Source organism: Lynx rufus, unplaced genomic scaffold, assembly GCF_022079265.1.
Source record: "Lynx rufus isolate CCGP_SWC_20201006 ecotype Redwood Valley unplaced genomic scaffold, mLynRuf1.p SCAF_18, whole genome shotgun sequence".
NCBI lineage: Eukaryota > Metazoa > Chordata > Mammalia > Carnivora > Felidae > Lynx > Lynx rufus.
Genome location: NW_025814832.1, coordinates 4,208,045 through 4,230,465, shown reverse-complemented (window position 1 = coordinate 4,230,465; position 22,421 = coordinate 4,208,045). Strand labels below are relative to the sequence as shown.

Here is a 22,421-nt window from a genome sequence, read left to right as displayed (position 1 = left end):
TTAAGGAAGGAAATCAGAGTATGATGGAGATCCATTTGGGGATTATTCTCTCTCCCATCTTCCAAAGTCCCAATTTCAAGGGATGAAGTAAAAATAAAATCAAAAGAGACCTTGATTATCTGCAAAGTCATTTCTACTCTAGACAATTTTTCTGAAACATAACTTACAATATTCTCTACATATTACATGGTAGTAGTTAAGAGTGAAGGTTCTGGAAACAAAAAAGAGGGTGAAGGCTCTGGTGCCAGATTGCCTGGGTTTAAATCCTGGCTCTGCTACTTCTTACCTGAGTGAATTTTGGGGGCCCTAAATTTCCGTATCTGTAAAAACAAAGCTGTCATGAGGAGCCAATATAAATACAGTTTCTTACAGTGGTACCCTTAACAAATATTAGGTATTGTTATTAGATCTATGATTACCAATACGTGTTTGATGAGTGTCCTAATCAGATGTAAAGTATAATACTTTAATAGGCTCAAAGTTTGCCAAAAAAAATTATTATTTTTTGTTTGTTTGTTTAAAATACACCTACACTGGGGCGCCTGGGTGGTTCAGTAAGTTAAGTGTCTGACTCTTGATTTCAGCTCAGGTCATGATCTCATGGTTCGTGGGTTCGAGCCTCACATCGGGCTCCACACTGGCAGTGTGGAGCCTGCTTGGGATTTTCTCCTTCTTTTCTCCCTCTCTCTGCCCCTCCCCTGCTCTCTTTGTCTCAAAATAAGTAAATAAAAAACTTAAAAAAAATACACATACACCACACTAAAGTGTTACTCAAGATTTTACTTTTACAGACTTGTATTCCCATATGCCTGAAAGGAGTAAGGCACAGGAAATGTGTTTAACCTATGGAGCTGGCCATGTTAACACCATCCTTCATGTAAATGACAGTTCAACGGAGGTGGAGAATTACTACTCAGGATAGCAGTAATATAATCACTAGTGAATATCCACAGAAAACAAAATATATCCAAACTATTTCATATCAACAGACTAAGACTTTTAACGTTACCCACAAATCTGAAAAGGTCTAATAGAACTTTTAAAACACTAATGGCAAAATTCAGAATGGAGGGTTCCAAGTTTGCTTATAAGCATGTTATGCAGAGTTAGGTAATGTATTGTGAATTACACTCCCTACTCAACATTTCCACTTGGAAATCCAACTGGCATCGCAAATTTGCATTGCCAAAACAAAGCTCCTGCGTCCCTGCAAACCTGATCCCTATTCTCATCCACCCAAACTGTTTGGGCCAAATACTTAGCAGTCATCCTTGGTTCCTCTTTTTCCCTGCAACAACATGTATCCTAATCCATCAGTAAGACCTAGGGGTTTTACTTTCAAATATATCTTGAATCTGCCCACTTATCTCCATTACCACTTTGACAATGTCCATAGCACCACCATTTTTCATTTAGACCACTATTAAAGTTTTTTTTTTTAGCTTTTTATTATGGAAAATTAAGGGCATAATATAATGAACCCCCATGTTCTCATCATTTCAGCTTTAACTGAAGGCCAATCTTTGTTTCTTCTACATCCTTACTCTATTCACCTGGTCCCTGAAGTGAAACTAAGTCCCAGACATTCTATCAGCAAAAAATTTCTTAACTGGTCTGTCTGCAACCACTTCTGCACTACTGCTATCCACTTACCAAAGAGTAACCAGAGTGATTTTACGTATATAAAATACACATATATATCACATAATGCCACTTCCCTCCTTAAAACTCTCCAACGGTTTCCCTTTGTACTGAACAAATAAAAGCTGAAGTCTTCAGACTTCAAGGCCCTGTAACATCCGATAATACATTGCTTCTCTAATTTTGCACTATCTCCCCTTTTGTTCACTGTGGTCTGGCTGCACTGGTCTTTTTTGTTTCTTCTATATTTTAGGCCCCTTCTCAGGGTCTTTGTGCTTTTTGTTTTCTACTTGGGACACATTTCTCCTGCCCTGCCGCTATTTAAGTCACAGCTCCAAATAGATCACCTCTCATCCATCCCAATCATACTCTGTCCTGTTGTTTTATTTCCTTCAGGATATTTATGTATCATATACTAAAATTACATTTACTTACTTTGTATACTTAATGTGGTTATCTCCTTATGACAGAATATATAAGCTCAATGAAGAGCAAGGATTTTATTTTGCTCAGCACTATATCCTCAACATTGGAAATAGCGTCAAGCACACATTAGATGTTCAATAGATATTTGACAAATGAATGAGTTCATCTCAGGGTTTTTTCCACACTGTTTTATCTGTCCTGTCATTGCAGCAGGAACTATAATTTAGGACAAGAACACAAATTCTGTAATTTCACATGCAAAAAATAATTGTTACAGAACTGAACAGATTTGGCAAATTAATGGATTGTAACTACAAATGTTTGACGATAAATTAATTGGCAAACAATTAAATCACCTTTATAATGTCACTTGTTGACTCAGTTTTATTCTTTAATTAAGTGGCATGAAGCTGATAAACTTTTGAGCTAACTTGCTAAATAGATTGGAACATGTCTTCTAAAAACAAACAGAAGAATCCACAGATGCCACTTTAAAAAAAATCTGCATGCTGGCTAGGAGGGACTGCCTTTATTTTGTTTTGTTTCCATCTTTAAATAAAGCGTTGCGCTCTTGTGGTCTATTGCACAAGTCTTGTCTCTTGTTACATTCGTGGCATGCACATGTCACCCTGCTGTGGGTCACTGTGTTTCACTCACATTACGGGAACAACCTAAAACAAAATGTCTTGAGTGACAGGATGAGTGGGGTACACCACAGACAGGAAATGAAATTCACACTTCTGCCAACACAGCAAGTCTGCTTTATCAAATGAAAATATTTTAAAAATATAGGCTAATATTCTACCTAACCCAGACAAAGTTACAGGTGTGGGCACTTTGGTTTCCAGTAAACAAAGTGGTTTCAGTATCTTCAAAAAAAGTATATGTAGAGAGCTTAAAACAACAAAGCATATTTCAGTTGTTCCTTTTGAGACAGAGGTAGTTTCTCTTTGACAAACACTAATCTAAGAACTAACTTCCTCGTTTGATACATTTATTGCTGCTTATGCTTTAAAGCAAATCTAAGTGTGCTCTTTAAAATGTAGGTAGTGATGGGCACCTGGGTGGCTCAGTTGGTTGAGCGTCCGACTTGGGCTCAGGTCATGATCTCACCGTTTGTGAGTTTGAGTCCCAGGTCAGGCTCTGTGCTGACAGTGCAGAGCCTGCTCCGGATTCTGCGTCTCCCTCTCTCTCTATCCCTCCCCTGCTCGCGCTCTATCTCTTTCTCTCTCAAAAATAAACATTAAAAATTTTTTTTAAATGTAGGTAGTGCTTTTCACTAGGGGAGGGTTGGGGTAGGGGGCAAGGGCCCTTGGTTAATTCAAAGCTACTTGGAAAATTCCTTATTATAAAATAAAAGAAAGACCAGGAGTCAAACTTACATCTAGTATAAGAGAAAAGATGCCTTTCTATTTAAATCATTTACACAAATCTCAATGAACTTTTCAGAACAAAATGCAGAGCAGAAACAGCTGGGCCAGGAGACTACCATACTAGGTGCAGCACAGAATCCCAGAGAGTCATGGCAGACACGCACTGGATGGTACAGTCAATCCTCTTTATGCTGTGGTCCCAGATTGTGACCCCCCAGTTAACACAAAAGTGGCATATATTGTTGGTCTCTGGAGATCCGGAATAAAAGTGTGGATGATTACAAAAATCCTTTATCATCACTGAACAAAAGTCAAAGCTCTGTAAGTGCTATCAAAGACGGGATGGCAGTATGATGGCACAGAAGTGAAAAAATAAAATTCACAACCAACAGGATTTAGGTGGTTCAAATTCAACTTGAAAATTAAATGCCTTATTTACATATGAATAAAATTATATGTAAATTTAATCACAGGTACTTCAGTGTAAGGTAAAAGCTTAGTATATTTTGCTACAACAGCAAGAAATTCATTGCTCTTTTTGAAAAGCTTCCTGAAGATTCAATCAACATACAGTTCATTTCTACTTAAAAATTTAGACAGGCAGGTGAAACCTTTTACACATTTTCTGAGTTGACCAATTCTGGACCAGACACAGGACTTCTCCAATAAATCTTACGGAGCCATCCATAGGTAATTACAGATGCCTAAGGTAAACACAAACCCAAAAGGACTCCAGAACCTCTATATTAAGGAAAACACAAGATAAAGAGAATACCACTCTCTCGATCTAAAGACGGATTGTGATTAGGAAGTGATTAGGTGCTTGATAAGAAAATGACACAGTATCATGTTTCTAACAGAGTGACCATGAAGTTCTCCAGTCTATCAGAACACAGTTGAAGTTCATCTATTCTTCACTTGCTCAACAAAGAGAAGATCATTCCTAGTTAGACACGAATAGCTAAGAATAACTAATGTGACTAGAAGCCTAGTGTGTGTGCAAGGCACTAAGCTAAGCACGGGACATTATTTCATTTAATCTTCATAACAACTCTATGAAGTAGGTACTATTTTTTACCCCCAATTTACATGTAAGAGACTGATGGACTCAAGAGATTCTAAGTTATTTGCCCAAGATCACACAGCTAGTAATACTCAGAGCAAGAATTCAAACCAAGATTTCACTTGGAAGTTCATGCTCTGAATTACTACTCTCTCCACTAGGCTGTTCTAGTTTTACGATATTATGTAGGATGAAATATAATGTTTTCCCACAGAGTTTTCAACAGAATAGAATTTAAAATAGAGTACAGGAGTGAAAGAAAAGACTGAAATAAATCCAGATCTCAACTCTTCTCATGGCTTTTTTGTTTCCCTTATCAAGGCCAGGAGCAGAAAGACTATACTGAGGGGAATCAAGAACATCTGGCTGAGAGAGATGAATCCAAATGGGATGGACAGTAGAGAAGAGAACTCTAACTTCTGTTGGGAATGGCAGTAGCATTTCAAAAGTCTCGAAAATGTAGGAAAGACTATTCTGCTTTAAACAGATTTGGGAAGCACTCCATACCACTACCTCCTGATCAAAGTCACTTCCTAAAGCATGAAATTTGTTAACCGGCAGTTAATTTTCAGGCAAAGTATAGAGAAAAAGGTCAACTAATGGAAGAAAATACTTAACTCTTCTAAGGCTGGAATGATTTCTGAAGAATGTGGCCAGGGCGATCATCCATGACCAGGAGAAAGGCCAAGGAAGCAAAACAAAGCAACACACCTGGCCAAATTGCAGGATATCGGCTGGACACATATTCTTCTGTTTTATATACAATACACACGAAGAACTGGATTATTTACTATGGGAAATTGGGTTTCAGAAAGTGGATGTAATACCTGTATTTCAACATTAAAATGAAGGAAGGAGATTTTCGTGTTTATAGTGTTTGTAATGTTTGGTATGTCTGTATAACGCTAAAATTTAAAGGTAAATTATATTTTACCTATAAATTGCACAAAGTGAGATGGTTAGCATTTACATAAAATTAAAATACACATAATCTAAACTGTTATATTTTTGTCTTGAGGAAGATTCATCTACTGGAAAGTTTCAAATATATTCTACCCTAATATTCTCCCTTTCCTGGTAAGTGTTCTCCGCTTATTTTAAAGTTGTTTAATTTTCAGATTCAGGGCAGTAGGGTAGCTTCTATAAGTTTCTTAGGTGGAAAGGAATTCATGTCCCTGTTTAGCATGACCATTATCAAACAGAAAGGAAATTTCATAATAAAAAGCTTCAAATATCAGACGAGAGGTCAAAAACCAAAGAGCTACCAAAAACTACAGAGCTCCCACTGCCTCCTCAAAAGTTTGGCTAAATCCAAAAAACAGGAAGGAAAAAGTCATTGTGCTTTCATGTTGAAACATGGCTGCAAAAAGTCAAAGCATACTTCTAGGCAGTTGAGAAAAAGTTTGATTCTGTAATCCTCAAGGAATTTAGGGACTACACTACAATGGGAGAAAGTCTTAAATCCAAATATCATATGTAGTCTTCTCTGTAATTAAACATTTCCCAATCCCATCCCCACCCCCACCATACATGGCCATATGTTCAAATGATAGTATTAGGACAGCAATCACTATCTGTTGGAACCCTCTCCCCCCAAGGTATAAATTCCAGACACATGCCTATGAATGCAGGCAGCAGGATTATTTCTCTCATCAGCAGACAAGTAGAGGTTGAGTACATTTCTAGACCAATTATTGGCAAGGTGAAGAAGAACTTAGGACTCCTGTTCTTACTCATTAACTATAACCATCAGATCATTTTAGTTCCAGCTAATCTTCCACTTAAACTCTCTTGCACAATATCCAGCACAACTACCCTCAGATGCAGCTATTTGTTTTACCTTTTTCCTACTTTTCCACAATCTAAGAAGAAAAGAAAGGGTCTGTTTGTTTAAGACTGAGGAACAAATTCCTTCAGGACTATCCTCCTGGTCTTTTCCCTATAAATCATAAATGGGAGAAGAAACAAACCCAGAAAATTCCTTTTATTTTGTTCATTTTGAATGTTCACTTACTTGGTACGATCTTGTAACAATTCCATTTTGCCTCAAACATGTGCATCTCAGAAATGTTCAGACAGGGACATAACATAGGATCAATAATTTTGCCACTGACCATACAACTCAACCTTCTAACTTCTGTAGACTGGAGTACATCTAAATTGACATCTGTTATTTTTGGCTGTCTGGAAACAGATCTATCCTTCCTAATCTCACTCTAGTCTCCAAATGTGCATGGTCTTGGTGGCCTCTAGCTCTGAAACTGTAAGGGGCTTGCAGGAACCTGGCATGTGGTCTAGGCTTGGCGAGTTGGAAATTCTCCCTGGATCTTAGGCAAGTGACCCAAGGGAGCAAGAATAGTGGGGAATGGTCACATTCACTATGGGGAGAATGGCAAGGTATAGACCAGACTACTCCTACTCCCTGGCCTTCCTTTAATGCCTTTGGCTCCTGCCTGTTCTCTAAGCCTCCCTGTCCATATGGTGAGCTCTGACCTCCTTCAAACAAAAATTTTGTTTAAGATAGTTAAAATTAATTTCTGAGCTTGCAACAGAGAATCTGATATATCAATTGAAGTTCAAAGAATTTAATGACTGGGATGCCTGGGTGGCTCAGTTGCTTAAGCATCCGACTTCAGCTCAGGTCATGATCTCACAGTTCGTGGGTTCGAGCCCCATGTCGGGCTTTGTGCTGATAGCCTGGAGCCTGCTTCGGATTCTGTGTCTCCCTCTCTCTCTCTGTTCCTCTCCTGCTCGCACTCTGTCTCTCTCTCAAAAATAAATAAACATTAGAAAAATTAAAAAAAAAAAAAGATTTAATGACTTGTTGCAAGTCACACAGCTAGTTAGTACTGGAACCTAAATTAGGCCCCATGTCATCTGACACCCTGGGCAGCACTTTAACCCTTTATCCAGAGTTCGATGTTCCTACATGTTGTGGACCTAATAATTTGAAGCAACCAGCAGTTAAAAACACATCTGGTCAGTTCATCTAAAGAGAACAAAGACAGGATTTTACTGCAAAGCCTGGTGTGATATTTGTTCTATTTTTCACAGCATCCTGAAGACAAAGTTGAGGTTCGAGTGAGGAAAAGCTTACACATATTCCCATGAGGCAAATACTTTCATGCTGTTTCTTAAAGTTGTTTCTTTTCTTTTTTGTTTAGTAAGTTTGTTGACTATTAAATATTGCTTTAAAAATATCAAAAACTAGATGCCAAAAACAAAGACTATGGGACCTAGGAAGGAGGGCAAGAAAGACTACTTGACAAAAGAAGTGGATGCAAAAGCAAAAGAGGGAGGACTCAATAAATCAGAAATGAAAGAGGGGAAGTAACAACCAACACCACAGAAATATAAAGAAAAGGATTATATGAAACTAGTATGAAAAACTATGTGCCAACAAATTGGAAAGCCTAGAAGAAATGGGTAAATTCCTAGAAACATACAATCTTCCCAAACTGAACCAGGGAGAAATAGAAAATCTTAACAGACCAATTACTAGTAACAAAACTGAATTAGTAATCAAAACACTTCCAACAAACATAAGTCCAGGACCAGATGGTTTCACAGGTGAATTCTACAAAACATTTAAAGAGTTAATGCCTATTTTCTCAAACTATTCCAAAACACAGCAGAGGAAGGTAAGCTTCTAAATTTACTCTAGGAGGCCAACATTACCTTGATACCAAAACCAGACAGAGACATTACAAAAAAAGATAACTACAGGCCAATATCCCCGATGAACATTGATGCAAAAATCCTCAACAAAATACTGGCAAACTGAATTCAACAACACATTAAGGGGATCATTCACCATGATCAAGTGGGATTTATTCCAGGATGGTTCAACATCTGCAAATCAATGTGATACATCACATTAACAAAATGATGGGTAAAAACTGTATGATCATCTCAACAGATGCAGAAAAAGCATATGACAAAATTCACCATCTCTTCATGATAAAAAATATCAATAAAGTGGGTGTAGAGGGAACATACCTCAATATAATAAAGGCCATATATGAGTGGGAGTCTTATTCTCGAGAAGGTCCTCCTCTGAGGAGAGGAGAAAACTGCCTCAGCTCAAAGGAGCCCATTCCCTTTACAGGCCGAATTATCAAAGCTCCTCGGTCCTGTGGCTCTAAACTCTAGGCTTAAATACTTTTTTTTTCTAAAAAGGTTAAGTTTTAAAAGCTGTTTGGACCAAAAAGTAAATGACCTGAACAGTTCTTTCTCAGTATTCAAATTGCCAGGTGTACTGGTTACCAAGGTATGACCAGTATTACTTGGGACCAAATTTAAAATAGTTGGTGGGAATAGATAAAACAAAAGGATAGTAACTCAGAAAAACTGTTCAGCATTTGAAAAATAATTTCATCTGCATGATTCAACAAATGCCTTTCCAGGTATTTAAAACACACCTGCAGAAGGAATGCAAGCTGGCTCTTAAGCACTTGGCCAAATGTCCAACCCTGTTTTCAGATTTCTCTTTCGCTCTAATGCAAAGGAGGCTCAGGTCATCTTCTATTCTTTGCTTGCTGTCACCTTCTGACACCCTTGTCACCATCTTTTATTTAATCTAGCTCAATCATCTCTCTTTTCACTTATTTATTTAAAATGTATTTATTTTTGAGAGACAGAGAGAAAGAGAGAGAGGGAGAGAGGGAGGGGAGGGAGGGAGAGAGCACAAGAGGGAGGAAGGGCAGAGAGAGAGGGAGACAGAGGATCTCTGTGGATAGCAAAGAGCCTGATGCGGGGCTCAAACTCACAATCTGTGAGCTCATGACCTGAGGTGAAGTCAGATGCTTAATCAACTGAGCCACCCAGGCTCCCAGTAAGGCATCAGATCTTGATGGACTTAACTTCAGAAACAAAACTCCCACTTCTCGACTATGATCCCCACTCTTATGACTCTCATGTGTTTACTCTCTTCACCACACTCATGGCCATTCTGTCCTATATACAGATGACTTCTGACTACTTATCTATTGCTGAATAACAAATTACTCTAAAATGTAGAAGCTTAAAACAATAAAGAACATTCATTATCTCCCAGTTTCTGTGGGTTAGGAATTCAGGAGCAACTTAGAGGGGTGGTTCTGGCTCAGAGTGTCTTATCAGGATGCAGCAGACATCTGAAGCCCTGACTAGGGCTGAAAGATCTGCTTCTAAAAAGGCTCCCTCAGGATATGGAGAAAGGGGAACTCTCTTGCCCTGTTGGTGGGAATGCAAACTGGTGCAGCCACTCTGGAAAACAGTATGGGTTCCTCAAAAAGTTAAAAATACAAAGAACTACTGTAGATCTGGCAATTGCACTACTAGGTATTTACCCCAAAGATACAAAAATACAGATCTGAGGGGCACCTGGGTGGCTGTCAGTTAAGTATCTGACCTTGGCTCAGGTCATGAACTCAGTTCGTGGGTTCGAGCCCTACATCGGGCTCTGTGCTGACAGCTTGGAGCCTGGAGCCTGCTTTGGATTCTGTGTCTCCCTCTCTCTTTGACCCTCACACTCGCTCTCTCTCTCAAAAATAAACATTAAAAAATAAAAAAAAAAATACAGATTCAAAGGGAATCTGCTAGGGAAAGAGCCCAAATATCCATCGACTGATGAATGGATAAAGATGTGGTACACACACACACACACACACACACACACACACACACACACAATGGAGTATTATTCAGTCATTAAAAAGAATGAAATCTTCCCATTTGTAATGATGTGGATGGAACTACAGTGTATTAAGCTAAGCGAAACAAGTCAGAGAAAGACAAATACCATTATGATTTCACTCATATGTCGAATTTAAGAAACAAAACAGCTGAACATATCGGGGGGGGGAAGAGAGGGAAACAAACCATAAGAGATTCTTAATGAGAAGAGAAAAAACTGAGGATTGATGGAGGGAGGTTGGGTGAGGGATGGGCTAGATGGATAATGGGTATTAAGGAGAACACTTGTTATGATGAGCACTGGGTGTTGTATGTAAGTGATGAACTACTGAATTCTACGTCTTTTTTATTAAAAAAAATTTTTTTTTCAACGTTTATTTATTTTTTTTGGGACAGAGAGAGACAGAGCATGAACGGGGGAGGGGCAGAGAGAGAGGGAGACACAGAATCGGAAACAGGCTCCAGGCTCTGAGCCATCAGCCCAGAGCCTGACGCGGGGCTCGAACTCCCGGACCGCGAGATCGTGACCTGGCTGAAGTCGGACGCTTAACTGACTGCGCCACCCAGGCGCCCCTGAATTCTACTTCTGAAACCAACATTGCACTGTAAGTTCACTGACAAGAATTTAAATAAAAATTTGAAGAAAATAAAAAAGATAAAAATTAAAATAAACAAAATGGCTCCCTCAGATGGCTATCGACAGGAGGCCTCAGTTCTCTGCTATGTATACTTCTGCACTGTCCTACTTGAGAACTCTTGTGACATGGCAGCTGTTCTTCCCCAGAGTGTCCCCAGAGAGAACAAGGCAGGAGTGCAAGGTTTTAGGACTTAATCTTGGAAGTTCACCATAATTTCTGCAACATACTATTATACAGGTCAACCTTATTTAAAAAGATTTTTTTAATGTTTATTTTTGAGAGAGACGGAGCATGAGTGGGGGAGGGGCAGAAAGACAGAGGGAGACACAGAATCTGAAACAGGCTTCAGGCTCTGAGCTGTGAGCACAGAGCCTGCCACAGTGCTCAAACTCGGGAATGGTGAGATCATCATGTAGGCCAAAGTTGGAGAAGTTGGACGCTTAACTGACTGAGCGCCCAGGTGCCCCTTATTTAAATAAGGTCATCCTTATTTAACATAGGATGAGACTACATAGGGATGTAAACACTGGAAGTCAAGCATCAATGGGAACCATCACAAAAGCTGGCTGCTACAACTTCCACAATGGTTCTGGAGCTCAGATCCATCATCAGAGCCCTAAACCTGTACAATCAGCTGTCTACTGGATAGCTTTTTGTTGATAATAATGCCAATAGCTTTACAAGTATTTCACATACTTTTATTTGTGAAAACTTGCAATCTGGTACAATGACATATCCATCAAAATGTTCTCTTTGGGAATTGTGTCATGGTGGTAGAAGTGGTTAGGTGTTGCTTCTGAGCACTATCAAACAAGCTTAAGGAGGATGTTGTAATTATCATTTATTGAATACCCACCCTGTGTCAGACATGATGTTTAGTGCTTCATATCACTATCTCACAACACCTCTATGAAAGGAAGGCATTCTTCCCATTTCATAAAGAAACATAGATGAGAGAGATGAGAGTAACTTGTCTAAACTTACCAATTACACAATCAGTATGATAGAGCAGGAATAAAAATTTAGGCCTATTTCTTTTTTTTTTTTTAAATTCCATTCCATGGCTTCTTTAGCAGTTTGAACTTTGTGTACCCTACCCACCAGGGTATCTTTACTCTCTAAAGGAGAATTCTCAAATATCAGAAAACTCAGGGTCTGGTCTGGTCTTGTCCATCTGTCTGTTCTTTTCTTTTTTCTTTTCTTTCTATATGAGTCAGTTCAGTGCTACATTATTGTATGTAGTCTTAGAAGTAATTTTCAAAACTCACTGGCCATAGACATTTAATACAGTTTGTAAAACACTAGTCTGTCAATTTTCCTTATCAAATCATTTCTCCTAGAGTTGTTTTCTACCTTACTAGGCTAAGAAAATGAAATAATTTGCTAACAAGTATTCTTAAAAAAGTCCCTCAAAATGCTAATTCTTAAATATCAAAAATACAAATTCTTTTTTATTACTTTAAAAAATTTTTTATTTATTTTTGAGACAGAGAGAGACAGAGCATGAATGGGGGAGGGTCAGAGAGAGAGGGAGACACAGAATCTGAAGCAGGCTCCAGGCTCTGAGCTGTCAGCACAGAGCCCAAAGCGGGGCTCGAACTCACAGACCGTGAGATCATGACCTGAGCTGAAGTCGGAAGCTCAACCCACTGAGCCACCCAGGCACCCCCAAAATACTAATTCTTAAATATCAAAAAAAGGGGAATAGAGAAAGGCATGGCAAGGTATGTTGAATATCTTCTGCCTGGTTTTCTTTACCATCACCTTACTGTCTTTTTATAGTCCTTGGGCAAACCCTTATTCTCATAACTGTTTTGATGCATATTACAGATCCCCTTGGCCCTGTACTGATGCACAATGAAATCTAGGAGGAACAGGGTTGCCACTGCTTAGGTTCTGACACTTAACAAAAACAGCGAACTTTTGTAAAATAGTGATGATGATGGAGGAAGAGGAGAAGGAAGAGAAAAGAAAACTAGCTAAAGGCAAAGTTCAAAGGGCAATATAAGGAGTTGCCAAAGGAAAAAGAGAAAGCAAGTGGCAGTCTCAGGCCTTAAATAGCTCACAGTTTTTAACCAATTCCAGTGTTCCTTGCTTCCTACTCTCTTCCTTCTTAATCATTACTGACTCATTGTAGACTTGTACCACCAGTACAGATGAAAAGTTTACTCCACTGGTTTCTTGAAAATTTAATTTATTGAATTTTCTTGATGCCTGATGTAATGTTTATTTTTCAAATTTACTAAATGCACATTTTAGATAAATTTATGAAGAAGCAATGACCCAAAGCACTTTCTTCCCTATTTTCCAAATACTATTCATAAGAAATCAGAGAGCTAGAGACAAAGAGATCATACAGTAGTATTTTGCAACACTCTAGAGTGCAATGTGAAGCAATGAGAATTCCAAACATTTTAGTTAGGATTTGGATACAAAAAAAATATTCCAATCAAACTGATCCAAGAGTAAATTTAAATTTCATATGTGTTTACAGGGCTCTTGGGTGGCTCAGTTGGTTAAGTGTCACACTCTTGATCTTGGCTCAGGTCATGATCTCTCAGTTCATGAGATTGAGCCCCACATGGGGCTCTGTGCTGACAGCGTGGAGCCTGCTTGGGATTCTCCCTCTCTCTGCCCCTCTCCTGCTTATGCTTGCTCTTTGTCTCCCTCTCAAAATAAGTAAACTTAAAAAAAAAAGTTTTTTTAACTTAAAAAAAACTTTTTAAAAATGTTTCGTATGTGTTTTAAAGAAAAAAAAAAAGTTAAAACATCACATATTTTCAGGGCACCTGACTGGCTCAGTCAGTGGAGCATGTGGCTCTTGATCTTGGGGGTGTGAGTTTGAGCTCCACGTTGAGTGTAGAGATTACTCAAAAATAAATATCTTGAAAAAAAAAAAGTCACATATTTGCTCCAGTGTAGGAGAAGACAATCCTGTACAATCCCATACCTAGAATGGTTTTAGGTTCTGTTGAGCTAGGTCCTATAAACTCACAAATGGCAACTCAAGACATAGGAAAACGTAAACAACAAAAGGAAATGATTTTAACTGTCAAAGGCAAAATTTTTGTACAATGACTCTAAGGAAAGCTGCAATCCTAAAGAGCGTCTTTCATTTTTTCACATGGTAGCAGACAGCTGGCATGGCTCTATCTGAGTTTGGCAGACTTGCTTAGTCATCATCAGAGGACCCTACACACCCCAGAGATTCATCCTTTAAACATCTAAGCACAGGGCACACAGTTTCTAAAAGGAAGGTGGCTGAAGATATTCCATTTTACCAAAACAAGAAGATATGGCCCATTTCATTCTTTTTCATCAAAAAAGAAAGGAAGAATAATGAGAGACATGGATATGGCCTCACTCACCATTAGAGAACAAAGGGGGAGATGTACAGACGGCTCTTGATAAGGTTACAAGTGAAGCATGGCTACCAAACAAGACTAGTGAGGTACTGGGAGAGTTGAGGCTTGTAACACACACGGGACAAAAGATACAGACATTTTTTTTTTTTTTTTTGGCTGTATGAATTGGTAAGTTTATTTATATTTGCTGTGAATACTGACATGTGGACTAATTTGTGTTTTCTATTTACTTGATTTTTCTCATATATTTTCTTTTATCTATTTTCTTGCATATTATCTTTTATCTATTCGTGTATGTTAAACTTTATTCTGTTTAGTGAGATGAATACTCCTAGGTCTACACTATTTGCTTTTCGTGTCAGGCAATGAAAGGAGAGTGCACTTTATTAGGGTAAAAAATAATATATATTCTATTTCTACCTTTACATGCATATCTTAAAACTTTAATAAGTATATTTAATGCAGCAAATCAACAGTTCTACATTGTAGACACGTTTTTTTTCTAAATAAGGCTGTTCTGGAGTGGGCCTAGTAACGTGCCTTGAAAAATCAATGTAATTTAAAATACCAGTTTTTAAGTGTTAAAGAAATTAAAAATCCTACACATAAATGTCTTACTTTTAAAATTAAAGGTTGGGTCTCAGCCATACTCTAAAAACTAGAATACTTGGGTCTATGAAAGGAAAATAAAAACTAGAACTCACTGACAAAATAGTGATAAAGTTGCAATGCCCTTTTGGTAACTCAAGACCAAAAATCAAATGAGGCTAGAATCAGGAAGAAAATAGGGAAGTAACTGTATAACAAAGTAACTGAACTTCTGCTTAAGAAAAAGGACATAATCAGGCAAAAAGCTATGCATGTGAAGAATGGGAAATTAATATGGCAGGAATGGAAATGGCTATTAGCAAAGGAAGGTGGCATTGTGGGTGATAGTTTTCTGTTTTGCAAATTTCTCTTTAACGATGTTGTTATACTGGGTTTTCATTTTTTTTAAAAAGGACAAAAAAAAAAAAAAGCCTAACAGTACAGGAAAACACACCGTGGGAACAGAGTCAAGCACACAGATGTTTTGCGTAAGCTGCATTTTCAGAGACATCTGCCTTTGTGCAAGACTTGAAAAAGTAAAGCTGTTGTCAACAAGTTCTCCAAAGTGAGGGGTGGGGCCTGAGAGAAAGTGAGCTGTGAAGAAACCAACAATTAGAACCCTGAGGGCTGAGAAACACATAGTTTCTTAGACTAAGTTCCTCATTTATGAGCCACCTCTCTGCCCAAAATGCTTTGCCATCAGCAATGCCTCCTACTGAAACAAAGAGGACTCAAGCTGCTCATGTCTCTACTCAAGTGACTGAGGTTCTCTGTTAGCAGTGCCACTCAGCTCTTTGCAGTGGTTGCCTAACTCTGTGGTAGGAGAGATAAGGCAGAGTCTCCTATGTAAAAATCTGAGCGGGAAGCAAGATGCCCCACTCCTCCTTTCTTGTTCCAACTCCAAATAAAAACACTTATTATGTATGAAAAAATTCATGTAAAAGCAAAGACAATAAATACGTTCATCTGTTCTACTGCCTTGCTTTCGTGTAAGTTAAACTTTATTCTGTTTAGTGAGATGAATACTCCTAGGTCTACAGCGTTTGCTTTTTCATGCCAGGCAACGAAAGGAGAGTGCGTTTGCACTTGCTTTACGTACTGCCCAGTCTAACACCACGTACAGAATGTTTTTTTTTTTTTTCAGAATGTTTAATAAATGTGATCAGAAAATGATAACAGGGATGATGCTGAAGACTCAAGCATACTTCGGAGGATAATAAAGGAGGAAAATCACTGTATGAAACCTCTTCTCTGCTGTTCATGTAGGAAGTGCCTAAGCCCATATGTCTGCAACACAGACCACAGGGAAAAGCTGCCTTACTTGTTCTTGTTTGCAGCCTTCCATCATGCCTGATGTGAGTGGGGAACTTCTACTCAACAAAAGAACTTTCAACTTACTTGCAAAGTTCTTACAAAGTTCTATGTAACGTTCTGTCTTGAACTTCCCTTTTCTGAGAAGTTGGGTGGGTTGTATGGGTTATTGTCCTACATTTGCCTTCTGGGCAAGTTGACTGCAAAAGATTTTAGACACCTCTTGTTCAGGCACAGGAGCTTCTTCTAGGTCCTATAAAAGCTCCACTTACTGTTAACATGACAATGTCGCTAATAATCTGTAGGTTTATACAAATTTGTTAGGATAAAGCTACCCAAACTGCTAATATAATCTCACTATATTGTCAAAGAGTGGTGGCAGGTCTGCAGTAAAGACGGGGAGTGGTAAGCTGGGCACAGATCTGAAAGGTCTTATACAACTTGCCAAAGGATTTGGATTTCACTCTGATAACACAGATCCAAAGTTAGCATTTCCAGAAAGATTTCTCCAACTACAAATGCAGAATGGATTGGAAGGGGTTAACACTTAGAAAAAAAGGAAGATAGATGTTATGTTAGTATTCCAGGCAAGAAAGAAGGGTGGTCTGATCTGAGCTGATGGGAATGAAGAGGACATGGATATCTTGGGGATATTTGTCTGGTTTACTTTCTGGTAAGATGGAAAATATGTCCATAAATAATATTCAAATTGTAAGAAAAATCCGAGAGAAAAGCTTTGATATGTGCAAATTTCTTGCACTCAAAGAACGTCTTTTTCTGTGTACCTCCTGACTTTCCAGACTGATCATCTTTTCCCTTTAATAAATTCCAATTGTGACTCTCACCCAGGAGGGTCAAAGAAAGAAGCATATTTACATGGCTAACAGCCTTCATACCACCTGCTTTGTCCAAACTTTTCTCAAAATAGGTTTCTTTCTCTTAAGTTATACTTTGTTAATCCTCAGATTTCGACGTAAAATCTGTTTTACTCTGCCAGCTGACAGCCAATCATCCTGGACAAGTCAGGGAACCTTACAGGCAATTTTTGTTCATGTCACTTTGTTATCACACATGTCTATATCATTTCCTGCCAGGCACCAAACTTCTAGCATCAAGGAAGAACAGCGGAGGAGAATGCTTTTACACAAAGGATTTCCCTCCTTCCTTATCCCCTATTCAACGGATATGACAATATACTGAATGATACAGTGAGGGCTCAAATGAAATGAAAGATAATGCAGCTAAGTTCTGAAATGACCATTTTAAAGCACTCAAAGACAGAAAACTTAGTTGTCTGAAAGTAATAGCAAGCAAGATGAATCAAAACCTGAAGGTACTTCCATCAAAGGAAAGCAAATGAATTTTATAAATTCATTTGTATTACATTAGAATAGGACATGTAGGGAGGAACTGCTAGGCAGGTAGTACCAAATCTCTTTGGCTCTCCATTTTTAATAACAGATATTTTAATTTAGCTATCTATTAGAAGACAGTTCTCATAGATAATTTCTCCGTCTCTAAAATCAGTAGTTGTGCAAAATGCAGCTGTTTGAGAATTTTAAAAGAATTTATTTTACAGATGAACCACAGGCTATCCAGATGAAAGGACTGGAGCAAGTCTGGGGAATAAGATTTGATTCAATACACATCTATGATTTTTTTTTGTAAAGTAGACTTCATGCCCTACGTAGAGCCCAATGAGGGGCTTGAACTCATGACCCTGAGATCAAGACTTGAGCTGAGATCAAGAGTCGGACGCTTAACCAACTTAGCCACCCAGGTGCCCCTCAGTATATATCTAAATTACAGTACAGTTGCCATGCTATAATAGGCAACTATCTTTGCTTCTTCTCTTCTACAAATGAGATCATAACACTAAACAAGATGTTTGAGTGAAACAGGATGAGAAGTATAAGGTGGCTACATCAAACCTTTCCACAAATAGACTTCCAGTTCTCAGATCACGTTTTCCCTGACTTAGGGGAAGCAGTAAACAGTAGGTGCACATTTGGCTAGGATTCACCTGACCCGTGTTTTCTAATCTCACTTTACCTATGGCTGGATGCTTCTGAGTCAGTTTTAACATGTAGGCAGATTCTCTATTTACAAAAGAGAAGGTTAGTATCTCACTTCTTGCAGGGAAACACAAAGGTAGGGAGAAAAGCATGGAACTGACAGGTGACCTGGAATTCTTGTCTGTCACTAATGAATCATATAAAATGAGGTGAGACAATTAGATCTCAATTTTCTGATAGAACATTATAAACTCTCCAAGTTTATGATTTTTAAAAGATTACCACTAGGAACCTTAAAAGCACTCCACTAGTTCAAGATGAAATCATCACCATATTTTAAGAGTATTAAAAAACAATGAAAAAAATACAACCAGGTTTCTCACAGAAGAGACGAACTCTCAACGCTCCCAAAAGTTATGTCACAATGGGATGGACTATTCTGTAAATATGACTTCAATCCTATAGGTTTCTGTTCAGTTAATTTGTTTACTAGATTCCAGCTTCCACTGGAAAGTTTTTCTACAAGTGGAATCTCATCCCTCCCCAACCCCAGTGTTTGTTAATTAAGAAAAAAAGGGATGGGAAGATCATATGGGTAGTTTTACACTCAAAAAAGAGGGTAATAGATGGCTGTTTAAGCTAAAGGGTAGTATATTGGAATTACCTAAACTGGCCATATTACTGATTCATTTAGCCCTCTAGAAAATCATTATATCTTGCTTTACCTGAATTTCTTCATCTGTAAAACAGGAGATCAGATTGATCTACCCTGTCTTGCATGCTTAGGGATAAAATATCCTTTTTTCTTGGTAGACAAAAGCTGGTGTAAGCTTTCTAAAATGCAGCAAGTATTGGGACTATATAAATGCAAGTTATTATTCTAAAGTACATAAAGCTTAGGCTTTACCATTTACATCTTGAATAACCGTTTTTTTAATTAAAAAAATTTTTTTACATTTATTTATTTTTGAGAGACAAAGCACAAGTGGGAGAGGGGCAGAGAGTGAATGAGACAGAATCTGAAGCAGGCTCCAGGCTCTGAGCTGTCAGCACAGAGCCCGATGTGGGGCTCGAATTCATAAACCATGAGATCATGACCTGAGCCAAAGTTGGACACTTAACTGACTGAGCCACCCAGGCGCCCCCTGAATAAATGTTAAGTTTAGGTCAATTAAATGGAAAAAGAAATCACCCTCTAGGCATGTTTTCATATGGAATGAACTCTGGCTTCCTTCTGAAGGGACTCATGTTAGCTTTTAAAACAATTTATTGGTTTGGTGCAGAAAGCTTTTTACCTAAGGAAGCTGAGCAGTTGGAAAGAACATCTAAGCCTATAAGCAAAACTAGAACACTGTCCCTATTTCTTTAAATTTAGTTGTTAACACTAGTAATGAAGACCAGCTAAGGTCATTCTTCTGTCTCTTACCATATCAGCCAAGTCCACACCTTGCTATATTTAGATAAGTTATGCCTATCCCATTAAAGACAGGAGATTCAGATCTACGCATAGGATCACAGCAGTGGGGTTTTACCTCAGCTTAGGGGGGAAAGACGCTAACAAAAAAAACTGTATAATGATGTATTCCTTGGCAACCAAGAGAACAACCAACGCTCAATTTTATTTCATTCTTAACAGACATATAATCTCTAGGATGCATACAGCAATCTCTACCACAAACTCTGGCATAGTCATGACTAAAGCAGAACCGTGAATATCTTTTGGGTAACTCTCTTGCCATGACTGCCTGTCATGTCTTAGCCAGAGACAAGGAACTGCCCAGGTTAACAGGGTAAAACGTTTCAACAGTCTGGTCTCCTGGGAATTGGAACAAACAGGTTTACAACTCAGGAATCACCATTATTTTAAAACATCAGGGTCTGGCTGGGTACAGCCCTGTAGCAGTGTCCAGCTGACAGCCAATAGGACCCAGCATTCAAAAAAGGAAGAACCGGGGCACCTGGGTGGCTCGGTCCGTTAAGCGTCCGACTTCGGCTCAGGTCGTGATCTCACGGTCCGTGAGCTCGAGCCCCGCGTTAGGCTCTGTGCTGACCGCTCAGCCTGGAGCCTGTTTCAGATTCTGTGTCTCCCTCTCTCTCTCTGCCCCTCCCCTGTTCATGCTCTGTCTCTGTCTCAAAAATAAATAAACGTTTAAAAAAAAAAAAAAAAAGGAAGAACCAAATGGAGACAAAGCTGACTTATGTATTTATAAAAAAAAAAAGTTATGGAACATGGATTTTATAGTAAAGGATGTGATGAAGTGAGTCAGAGACATGGTAGTGCAGGTAATGGGGAACCTGCTTGGATGAACATATTTCCTTAAGTGGCCTCTAAATCTGGAATCAAAAGAATGTATCTTAGGAAAATTTCTGAGGAAAATATCTTAAAGAAAAATAAAATTGCCCTCAAGAGAAAGCTAAGAAAACTCCAGTAACAATCAGATGTTTTGGTACCTCCCCAACTGTTGGGGTGTGGGGGGGGATTAAATACATTTAAAGAATGTAGTAAACATACTTCTGAAACATAAGTATAACAAACAGAAATCTGTTTATCTTTATTCAAAGGAAACTGCACATTGCAGTTATGAACATTTCCACTGTAGGTAAGATAAGCAGATGTTGGATGTTTTCCCAAAGTTTCTCTAGTGTCACTGAAGAGGTTTATGAAATCTGCTTTACATTTTTTCAGTTAACAGTTAATGCTAAAAAGGCAACATTCTGAATGTTGTTTTTCTCTTCATATTTTATCATTTCTACAGAGACATAGTTAAACAATAGTTACCAAAAAGAAAACAAAACATATAGTTAGACATTATACTTGTATCTTCATTTTCCAATATTTACTTCTAAACTAAAAGTTACATAAATAGTTCAATATTTCAAATAGAGTGAATTTTTAAAATCCCCATTTTCTGCTTCCTCTGCCTCAAACCCCACTTAAAGAAAAATACCTATGTCTAAGTATTCTCAATTGACACTGAAAACTGAAGTAATCCTCTTAGGGGAAAAAGTCCTAAGACAGATAAATAAAGCTGTTGTTGTTTTTTTTTTTTAATTTTACTTTTTTTTTTCTTTATAAGGTGTTTAATTTCTAAGAGAGCTAAACTGGTCTGAGTTTTCTCAAGTCTTTATATGCAAAACCCAGATTTTTTTGCCACAGCAAATAGGTATTGGATTAATGCCTAAATAAATAATGTGAGATGGCAAGAAAGCAAAAATGGCACCTAAAACTTGACTGGTCACACTTCTGAAAATTTATAACTATATGTGGTAGGCTGTAGAAATTGGTCTTAACAGCAAAGAATGGTTTAATAGCTTAGAGAATCCTTGACCTTCAGTGCACAACTGAGTTCGATAGCACATTCATTCCACTAAATGTCTAAGCCCCGGGCAGTGTCTCCCAAACCTCCCAACAAGCCCTTTATAATTAATTTACTAAGTATCTGGATTAAATGAAATTAGAAATTCTAATTCCTCTCATAACTTTTTCTTCAAAGTAACAACTTTAAGTCATTTTTGCCTTCTAGGATATAGTTCAAAGCACCAGAAATACTTTACCCAATATTGCTTCTCTTTACACTCATCACATAGGTTGTGACTATTCGTTGAAGAACACACAATATTCAGCCTTTACAGTAATATTCCTAGTTTTTCTTAAGCAAATTCCATTTCTGGAATATCTACTCCAAGATTATTATGAGAGTGAGAGAGATGGGGGGGGGAGAGAGAGAGAGAGAATGAGAATTCAAGAGGCTGCACAATCCTTCTCAATAGTGAGAAAATGTTAGCTCAGGATCTTTCAGAGTTGGGAAATCATGAGTGATTGTTTAAAAATGGATAAATGAATCTCACTGGTAAGGTCAAAAAGCTTAAAAAGAGTTCTGACTTGGGGTGCCTGGGTGGCTCAGCTGGTTAAGCGTCTGACTTCGGCTCAGGTCATGATCTCTCAATTCATGAGTTTGAGCCCTGCATCCGGGCTCTGTGCTGACAGCTCAGAGCCTGGAGCCTGCTTTGGATTCTGTCTCTCCCTCTTTCTGTCCCTCTCCCACTCCCACTTGGTCTCTCTCAAAAATAAACATAAAAAAAATTTTTTTTAATTAAGAAAAAAAGAGTTTTGACTTAATTTCTAAGTCAAATGCCTGAGACAGTCTATTCCAGGTTCTTAATTTGGGGCATGAGAAGGGATTGGGAGGGAATGTCACTAGATTCCTTTGACAGTTTGATGAAAGCTATGGCCTCTCCTGCAGAAAAATAAGTGTATTAATCATATACAGACCCACTTTTGCACGTGATTTCAAAGTATCCATGAATTTCTTAGTCTAAAACTC

The 22,421-nt window shown here is 38.2% G+C and overlaps 1 protein-coding gene and 1 long non-coding RNA gene across 7 annotated transcripts in view; one reads left to right on the top strand and one right to left on the bottom strand.

Annotated features, from left to right (window-relative positions):
- Positions 1 to 22,421, bottom strand: part of SSH2 (slingshot protein phosphatase 2) — a 257,857-nt gene that overhangs the window by 67,013 nt on the left and 168,423 nt on the right. The window lies entirely within an intron of this gene.
- LOC124513003 (uncharacterized) lies at positions 13,927 to 16,008 on the top strand. Its single transcript, XR_006962275.1, has 2 exons — positions 13,927 to 14,350; positions 15,915 to 16,008. It is a non-coding gene; the product is annotated as an uncharacterized LOC124513003 (long non-coding RNA).